Raw genomic sequence first — 12497 nt, forward strand, 5'->3', positions numbered from 1 at the left:
TTTTTTGGTTTTTAAGTGTTTAATCTCCCTACTAGATAAATATACTGAGTACTGACAAAGACTTGAGTTGTTTTATTTCCAGTCCAGATTTAAGTTGTAGCTTTAAATCATGGCCACTAGGTGGAGGAATTTGACTTCGACAGAAATCGGCTTTCTTTAAAAGTATATATATTATGGGATGTGTCCAGTTCTTCAGTCTGGTGTTTTTTTGTTGTTTTGTTTTGTTTTTTAACCAATAAAACTAATTTAATGTACTCATTCTCACACCAAATGGCACTGTACAAATAAATATCTAACTACAAAAAAACAGAAAGGTAAACATTAACAGGCAAAAAGCAAACATTAAAAGTCATGAATTATCAAAAGAGACGAATGAACAAGCAGGCCTGCTGAGTAACACGATTAAGTGGCGTAAAATGGAGGAGGGTGTTGCATGACATAATTAGATAGGAATATAACTGAAATATTTGATGAAGAGCCTTGGACGACTGCTGGCATGTGAAAAAGATCATTTCTATTTTTTTTTTAAAAATGTAAATAAATATTAAATATTATTTATAGCCAAAAACAAATTTATTTATTTATTGTATTAAATAATTGTTTTAAATACATTTTATTATTTTTAATTAATGACCATCAATAAAAAATATAATTAAATAATTTATTTATTATTTAATTATAATTAAATTTATAATTAATCTATTAAAGATATTTACACACTTGCATATATAGTTTTTCTTTGTTTGCAGATAGAGATTTCAAGACACGGAGCATTTACAAGAGCCATGTCCTCCATTTTAAAATGTAATGGCATGCCCCTTGGGTAAAATCCTTAACTGCTACATGATTTTATTCTACTTCAGTTGTAGATAAAAAAATAACGGGTATATGCTAGTTAGCATCATGGGGAGATTGAATGTTAGCTAGCTAACGTTACATCACAGCACTGTTGAATCCTCAACGGTGAATTGTTTTAGATTTATGTAGCGTTTTTGGAAGGAGTCTCCAGTGTCAACACTAGCAGATGGCATGGACAAAGGCTGGTGAGGGAGCAACAGGAATGAATTTGTTTCATGGACGTTCCCTGAAAAGCGAGCTGCATCAGAAAATCCCGTTGCTGATTAATTTCCTATAACAGCACACCCTTAAGTGTTTTTTTTCTTAACTTGATGCATATTTACACGTTTAACTCGCCATCTAGATAAAAACATTTTAAAAGAAAAACTCTTTTCCAAACTGATAAACTTTGCATAAATCAGTAGCACTCAAATCATGTTTGTTTGTTATTGTGTAAGTGCAGTTCTGCCTTATCACCATTTGGCTGGTTTGGTGTTTCCATGAACACTTGCCAACATGCCCTCATTTCCTCAATGCTAATTGGAGCTGGGTTTCTCACATGACGTCATGCCATTAGTCACCCAGTACACGTCAATAAGTTGTCTGTCTCCAGCGGTTCTTGGCTTGGTGCCCTTTCGCAAATATTACGCAAGCCACGTTTGTGGAATAATCGGCATGTCTGTAGAGGGTTGGGGAATAGATTTAGAGAACGTTCGGATAAAATACCATCATCTTTTTTTTCACCCAGCTCTAAATGATTCAGGCCATGAATTCTCTCCGTCTCTGCCCGTGTAACAAAATGTCGTTTAAGGGTTTCGTATAATTACGACTTCTTTGAATTGCTACTTGGAACCGGCGACACCATGTGTTCTAGAGTACGAGGTGTTTCTCAGAGACGGAACCTTTAAAGCAGGCACGTAAGCCAAACAGTCCATTAAGTGCACCAGACTTCCACAATATATACCTTCCAAAAATTGTGTCTTGGCGGGATTAAAAAAAACAATCTGTCTTAAACATACACACTGATGACTGAGACTGATGGCTTTGTGTGCATGAAAGCCCTGAAGGCTTCTTGTGCTCCAACACATTTGATTGGTAGGGAAGGGTGGGGCTGCTCATCGTTGAGCTTTTTGTGATGACTCACATAGCAAAAACATATGACGCACCAGTGCTTTCTCGCTGTTTATCTTTCTTTCTCTCTCTCTCTCTCTCTCATACACGTCCACATCTCTCTCTACTCATGATGTGTCATGCCGTCAACCTCAGCAACTGTCTGCTCGAATCCCTAAACTCTGCAGCATCTGAGCAGTATCGTACGTTTCACGTGCGATACTCTTCCGTCAAAATAGTCGCTGTCGGTTCTTCAGATAAACCCTGGCCTATTTTGAAAGGTGACGGAAAAGAGAGCTGCTTTTCCAACGTCCTTCTCGGTGACGGTGAAACTCTTCTGGAGAATTTCATGAATGTTTTAAGAACTGCTGCACTTACTCAAGACTATTCGTCTAACATCATCGTTAACGTTAGGATTAAGGTTCCTGTTTAAAATGAACAATCCTGTCTTTTCTCAAAACAATACCGAGATAATACCTCATGCTGTAAGACGAGTCAATTATAACGTTATAAAAAAATTTCATATTGGAAAAAGCCTTAATGGCATCAACAACATGTAAGCACCTTGTTTTGTTTTGTTTTTTTTTTAAGAGAGAGAGAGAGAGAAAAGAGCAGAGGAATAATAGCCTCCATTGACTGATGAGCCATTCTAGATGTCTCATACCGGAAATGACACACTCCACCATGACCGAGATAGGAATGGCTCATGTTATTGGTTACAGTTTATCAGTCAGCTCTCCCAAACACAAGCTGCATTTCAAATGCAAAATGCTTTCTGTGTGCTTTAACACTTTCTAGCAAAAACATTTTTCTTTTTAGTTTTCATATAGGAAATGGTTGCTTTCTAGATTTTCTTTCTGTGGCAGAGAAACCATCTGCTTTCCCTCTTTTCAGGTATCACTAGGTTAATTTGCATATTAATAAATAATAGATATTTAGAATAATAGACAGTGTTTGGTCATGGCTCTGCAAATGCACTATTTATGTATTGGTTATTGGAAATCAAAGATGGTCCATGGTAGGAATGATGATCAATAATTGGTTATTGGTAACAATTGGGTTTAGTAATGTTGTGAAACATAGGTGATCAGTCCATGGCAGCAAAGGTGACCGAAAATTGTCTCAATGGTCACCAGTGATTAATTATTTGGAATGCTGGGGATGAGTGACTGATCACTGGTTAATATGCAGATCAGTGATTGGTTATTGGACAACAATTATGATCACTGATTGGTTATTGGTAACAATGGTGAATTGTAATGTTGGGAATCATAACTAATTAGTCCATGGCAGCAATGGTGACCAATGATTGTTGGTAAAAGTGGCGACCAGTGATTTGTCATTGGTATCAATGGTCATCAGTGATCACATGGAATATTTAATGATGAGTGACTTATCACCCGTTAAAATGGTGATGACTGATTGGTTATTGGGAACAACAGCCATCAGTGATTACACTTTCTTCTAGGAACATCAGTTTCTGCAAGTGGAACTCAGTCAGACTTTACACACTGGCAGTAAAACATTCAATCTTGCTCTCTCAACCTGTTTAACCGGCAGCTGGAGAACTATATCGGCAGCTGGAGAACTATATTTCTGCTCAGAAAGGACATTTTTCTGAAAGTGTATGTATGAAAACCACAATGCATGTAATACACAGTTAAAACACAGTTAATACACTTAATCACTTTGGTCTTGTTCATTGCATCCTGCTGGACTTGGTGCAGATTGTTACGACGGAAGCGTATGAAGTCTGTTGCATGTGCTTGGAGGAAACATTTCAGAAATGTGGGGCCTCATGTATTCATCAGCCCCAGGCTCAGGCATTAGCTTAATGCTGCCCCGTCTGCCACAGAAGTTCTCAATCCCAGTTCTAATCAGATGCACATTTTTTGTTTTCCCCTGATCTAACACAAATGACTGAGGTCATGGAGGCTTTGTTAAGTACCTGATGAGTTGGGTCTTGCGTGTTGTAGAAGAAGTAAAACAGGTTCTATAATCCCGGCTAACTTTTACGTCGTCGAGAGATCATTTTGCAGACACGTAGCTGCCTACTTTCTTCACACTGAGAAATCTGTGTTCAATTTGAAACCTACGTTTTTCGAAAAAAGTCTCCAGTTTCATTGTATGTCCTGGTTTCTCGATGATTTTTGTACTATTTTTAAGATCCAGGTGAGGATGCAATAAGAGATTGCTTTAAAGACGAGGTTTTAGATGATGTTTAGATCCACAGATTCTTCTAGAAGCAACCTTACCTTACCTGCAGCTTATCATACGGCAGCATTTCCATCGAACGTGGTGAGGATATGCACCGCAGGGTTCGACTGCTGCCTCAGATTCGAGTATGCTTTTCAAACTGGAGTTCAGACGACACCTGATGAAGTTCGGCCACTGCATTTTAAGCTTTGGAATCCTTCCAAACAGCTTGTTGTTTTAAAGCTTGACAACCCTACGAATCCCAGAGAAGGCTTAATTGTTGTTTCAACTGCCCATATAATTCTTTTTATTCATTAACCAACTTGTGCAGGTCAACAACCATCTGTCTGTCTTATGGTAATGCTCAACTTCATAATTGGCTTCTTTACTGGTATCTGTTGCTTCTGTGGTGAATTTCTCCAGTTTCTTAAACATGATTTCTGGAATTTTTTGTGTCTGAGTGGTTGATTTGAGTTGGACGAAACCATATTTGATGTAACTCACCTCAGTTTAACCTTTTTCTTAGCATCAGAGCTGCAGGTTCGATCCTTAGCTTCTCCTCCAGTTTCTTCTCTCCATTCAGGGTTGTATAATTCTCAGCTGGGATAGGCTTGTGATCCACTGTAACGCAGACGACAATAAAGATCCACATATACACCGATCATAACATTATGACCACTGAGAGGTGAAGTAAATAAGACTGATGATCTCCTCATCATGGCACCTGTTAGTGGGTGGGATATATTAGGCAGCAAGTCAACATTCTGTCCTCAAAGTTGATGTGTTAGAAGCAGGAAAAATGGACAAGTGTAAGAATTGGAGCGAGTTTGCCGAAGGACCAAATTGTGATGGCTAGACCACTGGATCAGAGCATCTCCAAAACCGCAGCTCTTGTGGGGTGTTCCCGGTCTGCAGTGGTCAGTATTTATCAAAAGTGCTCCAAGGAAGGAACAGTGGTGAACCGGTGACAGGGTCATGGGCGGCCAAGGCTCACTGAAGCATGTGGGGAGTGAAGGCTGGCCCGTGTGATCCGATCCAACAGACGAGCTACTGTTGCTCAAATTGCTGAAGAAGTTAATGCTGGTTCTGATAGAAAGGTATCAGAATACACAGTGCAGGATGGGTCAGGGCTGTTTTGGGCAGCACCAACCCAATATTATTAGGCAGGTGGTCATAATATTATGTCTGGTCAGTGTATGTGGTAATGGCGATCAATGAGAATTAGCAAAATGACTGCATTCTCCATCATAAGCGGTAAAGAATCTCACCGACACTTGACGCCCAGAAACTCTTACCTCCGTTCGTTTACAAAGACACCACTGTCGATCATTCTGGACACAAAATCCGAGTCTTTTCCAGAACACACTGCTTCATCTTGCCAGAGCTTTAAAACAGCTTTTATATTGTTTTTTATCAGTCGGAACCTGCTCTCTTGAGAGAAATGAATCTGGAAGAAAATAGTATTTTTTGCGTGTGTGAGAGGAAAGGAAAATGATTTCTAAAATTATCTGTCTAAATCTTTAGAAAAGACAAACTGTGAGCTTTCCTACCTGACCACACATCTAATCATGTGGCTCATCAGTATCAAAACCCTAGATGGCGTGTGATACCGTCTTCTTCACACAGGGGGAGCTAAGCAACTTCACTTTGGTAGTTTGGGAAGACTTTTTGGAAAGAGAACGCTTAGAACCCAAAAATTCAATCCCGTGGTGGTCCGTACAGGATACCTATCGGGGTGGGGAGAAAAAAAGAGGAGCATCAGTCAATGTCAGTCTTCGTGATTAAAAAAAAAAAAAAAAAAAAAAAAAGAATGCAAAGATATCACCACAGACTTGTTGTTTTAGGGTCTCACACGATTTCTGTAAAAGAACCAAACACCATTAGGTGACACCAACGTTTCATTATCCCATCACGTGTCCTTTCTCGTCTTCGTACCTTAAGGGTCAACCTGCTAGCTTTTTTTTTCTTTCTTTTTCCTGCTGTCCGGAGTGACCGTCTTCCACAGATCCGGGTGACCTTGCCGGATGATTGACAGCTGACGAAACGCTCAAACGCCTTCATTTCACAGGTGTTTAAAATAGAACCGGGTTTCATACACATGACCGTGATGACCGATGCCTTTCACAGAACGCTTCAATAGGGAATTTACAGGGAAAACGACTCTCGTTTAAGCTTTACGGACACGAGCGAGAGCGTAAATGGTGTCATGGGGTCATTTTTTTAAGATCTTTTTCTACTTCTGGGCTTTGTTTTGTTTTGTTTTTTTACCCAGAGTTCATTGCAGTCAAGATTTGGTGTATTGGCTTTTTTGTTTTCACACTGCTCGTATTTCCTCCAGATAAACTTCCAGGCCTTTTTGCTTTGCAATACACCAAAAACTATCAAGTTGCTCAGGTTCAGGTCCAAAAGTATACGGACACAGTCGACGATTTTTTTTTGTTTGTTTGTTTGTTTGTTTTCGCGCCAAACGCGCGTGCCGCTTGTCTGAGGCGATTTTCTTCCGTCCAAAAAACAAACAAATGGCGATTCATTTTCAACTTAAAGCTGTCTCACTGCCTGCATACATGTGTAAATGTTTAAAATATACACATATATATACGTGTGTGTGTGTGATACTGTTCGGTTAGTTTACTAAAGCGTGAGAGACACACGACGGCGAAATCTAAACTGTGCTCAACACTTCTTTCTCTCCAAACTCACCTCAGAAGCGCGAGTGGACGGTTTCAAGCTCCCCACTCGGTGAATTGATTCTACTACAGGTCCGCCTGAAAGCGGGCTCCGGGCTGCGGGGGGGTTTCATTTCTTTCCCTTCGTGTTTATTCTTTAAGAACGCCAAAAATACCCATTCGAACGACTCGGTGTGAACATTTAGCAGGTATCGATACCCGGGCTACGTCCAAATCGACCGGTAAATTCGCGAGCGCCACTTCCCGACGAGGAACAACGACCTCTCGTTCCCCCCCCTGCAATAAAAATGAAACATTCCACAATTTATTCCAGGGAAAGACTGACAGTTTTTTGGGTCATGAAGCAGCTGTTCAAGTCAGCGGCTCACCCTCCCTCCGCGGGAATAAGAAATGAGTACATTTTAAATTAGATAAGTAAGATTTGGACGTGGAAATACATGGGGTTTTTATTTATAATAATAATAATAATAAAAGAAAAGGGGGTGGGTTTTAATGAGATAGTGTATAGATGAAGGAAATTAGGTTTTTAATGCACTTTGGTGTAAACACAACCACCATTTTTTATTTATTTATTTTTTTGCACACACATGCATACAAAGTTTTTATATCACTAATATATAGGCTACTTATATATATATATATATATATATATATATATATATATATATATCTATGATGCACATCATATCTTAGGTGTATATATAGTACAGTGTCACTCATCTGTGTTAAAAAGTTATCATAAATTATTCAGATTGGATTGAATTCCATTTGCTAGATTATGGTTTTCTTCTTCTTTGCCTCTGGGACTCAGAGTGTGAGTCATTACAGTACAAAAAAAAAAAAAATTAACCACAGAATAGGACTATTTATATTACAGCTAAGGTTCAGCTCAGTGTGTTGGTGTCTCAGATGCTTTGCATCTCTGGGCTTCGTCGGCACACGGCCCCTTCGATAGCCTAGAAGTCGTGTGTTTGTGGAGAGAAGTGGCGAGACGCCATGCTCTTTGATCTTAAAGGTCTGGGTCAGATGTGTCGGATTCCAGTCGTGGAGGGTGAGGGTACCGCCAAAAAATGAGTTCTCGGTTTAGTGTGGCTCGCTTGACTCGACTACAAAAGCTTGGTGTTGAATGGTGTGATACGATATCACTTTATAGCGCACTATTCTAGACGTAGGACGTAAAGTAAAGCAAAAAGTAATGTACTTATGTTGGCTAGCAAGCTAATTAGGCCTCAGTTCACACTAGCTGTGCTTCACATGGTCCAACTTTTCTTCAGTTCCCCACACAGAGCATCTTACATTTTATTGCTGCTCCCTACATGTGTGGGGGTCGCTACAGCGGACTAGTTGGTCCTGGCACAGGTTTTACGCCGGATGCGCTTCCTGATACTCCCATTTTTTTAATCCAGGCTTGGGACCTGCGCTGTATCCAGTGGCTGGGGTTTGAACCCGGGCCTTCCTCATGGTAGGCGAGAGACCTACCACTGAGATCTTTTTTTGTCTCTGGTGTGTAGCTAGTACAGTTAGTTTGCTTAGCTAATCTGCCAGTGAACATAGTACGAAGTCTAGGATGTAAAATGAAATGTAAACACATTTTAAATAAACATGATGTATATTAATCACATAGTCAGGTGTAGGCTATACATTTTGGGTGCTAGTTTTTCTCACTGGAAAAAAAAAAAAAAGCCCAATCACAACTAGAAATAACAATAGTAGTGGTTGCTACAGACAAGTTACCTGTCTAAAGATAGGGTAAATTAAATAATTTGTTGAATTCAATTGCCCCTCGAATGGCGATTAGGTGTTTTGGGTGTGTGGAGAATATTTTGTGAGATATCAGATTTCCAGAGGTATAGGGTAGTATTGCTGCCTCACAATTTTTTCTTTTGTTTCCTGTGAGGTTTCCTCTGGTTTCTCCCAAAAAACAAGGTGGATTGCTCAAGAATGTGCAAATGTATGATCCATCCCATCCAGATTCCTATACCCAGGTCAAGCTCTAGACTGACCAAGACCTTGATCAGGATAACGGGCTTACCGGTAATGAATGAATGATTTCCATTATAAGCTATTTGTAGAAAGATGTGTAAGAATAGTGTAACATAAAATGGTCTGTCCTCTTATACATACATAATCTCATTTTTACAACCAAGATTGGTCAGTATCGGGCAGATTGACAGCAGAGGGGAGGGAGTACTTCTGTCCTTTCTATACAGAGAACAAGGCCAATTAGCGCTTGCTTATATTTATATCAAATGGTGAGGGAAATCTTGAACATAGGCTAAGGCTTTAAGGGCGAAATAAATTGGACTTCCTATTAATCCACTAACCAATGCCCATGTCTTCAAGTTACCCAGAAGTGGATTTAGCATTCATTTGGTTTTCGCAGTGACGTGAGCAATGAAATCAAGATATCCTTCGACATTACGTTATGCCTCTGTCTGATTTGGGAGTGCATCAGCTGCAGATGTCCACTCTACATCTGCAAAAATGGATTACAGCTATAATGCAATCCTCGTTGGCATGGGGACGCTGGTCAATCACTGTGGTTTAGATGAAGATTTAGGCCACACAATTGCTGTCATCCCCTGTCGTTTTCTTCCAGCTGAACCTTGCAGGAACTGCACCTCGTCACTGTTTACCTGCCATAAATTAAGTCAGCAACATTAAACAAAAGTGATTGCAGAAGATGTTGTCATTTGTATGGTAAATACCTGGTGGGGGGGAAACAGGAAGTCGGAGAGTAAACTTTACATTCGATTAATGAAATCTGATTCATATATCGCAGGCCTACAGGTCCTATGATATATTAGATGTGGGATAATAGTTTGAGTATGCATGTTGTTGCTATAGCAAAAACATCTACAGTGCTAAAAAAAAAAAAAAAGCTAGTATGGTTACATAAAATATGGGATCCCAATCCGGTCAGATAAATTACCCAGTTCAGATTTTCCTTCTGTCCAAACCCTAACACACCTTGACAACCTGACACAGGTGTGTTTGTTAGGACATAATAAAAATGTGGACTGGACTACATCAATAATCCTAAACAGCACTTGGTTGTTTCCTAAACACATTAATAAAGAACGGGAAGTGTCACTATAAATCAACACAAATTTCTTCTACCAGATCACCATTATCCTATCCTCTTTCTCTCTCGATGGGTGTGATCTGTTGGAGGATGACTCCACCCCCCATCTGCAAGGTCTGAATTTTTCTGATCAGGATTAAAATGATGTGAATCACATAGCCTTATCTCTAACCAATCTCAACCCAGCTGTAAACCTGTGGAAGATCTGTAATACAGCATTCTCCATGACCATCATCAAAACACCACCCTGTTTTGGAAGAACGGTGTTCATCGCTCATAAAGACGGTGCACTGAATATGTTCTGGTGGCTTGTTGTGTGCCAACACCTTATCCAGACCTCTGCATATTAGCAATATAAATGAAAAGGGCATTTTTCGATGGAAACGTATGCCAAGCTCACAGACAGTAAGGAAATTTCCGAGGTTACGTCATCATGCAGAATTTGGCTCCGCTCGATTCAAATCAATTTTATTTCCTTCAGAGTTATCGACAGAGAACTGTATCACATCACAGCTAGGAAGGTCCATGTTCAGCCAGCAAGGAAGGACGCCTCAAGAATGCATGAAGAAGAAACACTTTGGGGAACAGAAACATTAAAAAATAAAGATCTTCCTATAGGCAGCAATGAAACAGTGAAGTGAAAGCCAGAAGAATTCCTAATGACGTTGTAGTGTATGCTGCTTCTTACAACAAGTATTCTGTCTAAATCCGACTCCACGGAACTCTCTGACCCGTTCATTGTCACTTTCTGATGGATACGCCCACTTTGGAATGCTGCTGGAACAGTCTCTATTAACACTTAAGTCAGCCCTGTGTTCCCAGAATTCCCCACACCATTTGGTTAAGTGCCACGAGCTCCAACTGGGCCTTAATAAGCATCATATGTGGAGTCAGTGTGGAGTCCCAACCCAAGACCTCTGCCTTGGCAGAAGAACCCGGTAAAGTAAGTAGGGCTTACGGGGCAAAGGTTTGATGTGATGATCCAGTACTTCTGGGTTCACTTTTCACCCAGCCATTTCTTTTCTTTTCTTTTCTTTTCTTTTTTTTCCCTTTTCTTCTGGGGTATTCTGGTGCCACGTAGGTATGTGGTCTTGTTCGGATTTCTAACTACAGGACGTTGTGGGTTTCTTAACTTTCCTCAATAGCCAGTCATAGTGTTGACATTTTGCTTATTAGTTATTAAATACTAAGAGCTTTAATAAGGAGGCAATTAAGCAGAGTATGCGCTTAATCAAATGAAGTTCGAAATAAAGGCTATGACTGGTTAGTTCCTCCGCTCTGCTTTACTTTAGTCTTGCGAGCCAGGGAATATGGTACACCCCGTCAATAACTGCGGCCAAAAAACATTTAGTTTCACACAATTTGACTGACACAGCAGATGAGCAACCGCAGAACTTGATCCCAAACGCATTCGATTATCCTCTGCTTCAAACTTCACAATTCTTTACAACATGGGAAGGTTTTTTTCAGTTCAGTCTTTCAATATTGCTTTGAAAAACTTGTTATTTTTCACACTGGAAACCAGAACAAGGAGGTATGACTGCAACCCAGTGCAACACTGAAGATTCTGAATTTTGTGGCCAAAAAAATGGGAGTGTGAAAGGTCTCGAATCCTAACTGTAACTTTTACAGTGTTGTGAGTTATTACAAAATTTGCATTCATGAGATTGTGTTCTCTCTCTCTCTCTTTCTCTCTTTTTCTCTCTCTCAATTATGAGGGTTCTTTGTATGCAGAACTAGTTCTGAACTTATCTGCAGTATTCACGCGCTCCGCTTCTCAAACAGAGGAAGACACAGTAAATCGGAGTGTTTTGAAACAGGAAACTGGTTTGATTTGTTGGATAGTGTGTGAGAAAACTGGAACTTGTTTATGCCTTTTTAACGAGTGTGAATTTTTAACCATTTGTATTCAATTTTCTTCTTATTTGGTCAATTCTTACAACAGTTACTAGCTTCCTAATCGTCCTTCCTCTCTGACTGTACATGCTTGGAGGAGAGCGCTAACTGCTCTCTAAATCACACGGATGCTCATGATTGGTTAGTTTTGCTCTGATTGACAAGGCAGAGAGATCATCATCCCTCCCACTCAGACAGCATGGCCAGTCCCAGCCATGGAGCAGTCATCCCCTGACAATAAGGTAAACATGTTATAGCTGCGCCATTTGGAAACAATTCTATAGTTTTAGTCATCCAGAGATTGAAAGATCTGGATTTGAATTGACGAGCTCTACCACTTCCCTTAGTCGTCCCGTCCCAACCTCCACCCACCACCACCACTGAAAGGTTTCTCCTCCTGTTCTGTCGGCTTAGTGGCTACAGCGTGTGGTATCTTAATGGATGGTTCAGAGGCCACTGGCGAGGTTGGTAATACATAAATCAATTTGTAAAGACATTTCTTCTTGGGTGCTCAAGGGAGCTTTTTTTTCTTGACTCAGCGGAGCTCCTGCATTTACCCCAATGGTGGGGACTACAGTTCCTGCTTTGTGGGTGGTATCAGCAATGCTCCTTCTATAGACCTGAAGGAACCTGTTGTTTGTCAAATGGTGCCTGTCGAGGTACACTGGTGTGTTCATCAGCTGAAG

The 12497-nt window shown here is 40.2% G+C and overlaps 1 long non-coding RNA gene across 4 annotated transcripts; it reads right to left on the minus strand.

Annotated features, from left to right (window-relative positions):
* Window positions 1-171: 171 nt before the first annotated feature.
* On the minus strand, window positions 172-7112 carry LOC131356148 (uncharacterized). 4 transcript variants are annotated; one of them, XR_009204994.1, is made up of 4 exons: window positions 6079-7112; window positions 5976-6002; window positions 5694-5870; window positions 172-5590 (listed from the first exon to the last, which is right to left on the minus strand). It is a non-coding gene; the product is annotated as an uncharacterized LOC131356148 (long non-coding RNA). The 4 variants fall into 4 exon arrangements; XR_009204995.1 differs by having other exon boundaries at window positions 172-4764; window positions 5439-5590; window positions 5976-7112; XR_009204993.1 differs by having other exon boundaries at window positions 172-4396; window positions 4648-5590; window positions 5976-7112.
* Between the last annotated feature and the right edge of the window lie 5385 nt (window positions 7113-12497).

This window comes from Hemibagrus wyckioides, linkage group LG07 (assembly GCF_019097595.1).
Source record: "Hemibagrus wyckioides isolate EC202008001 linkage group LG07, SWU_Hwy_1.0, whole genome shotgun sequence".
Classification (NCBI taxonomy): Eukaryota; Metazoa; Chordata; class Actinopteri; order Siluriformes; family Bagridae; genus Hemibagrus; species Hemibagrus wyckioides.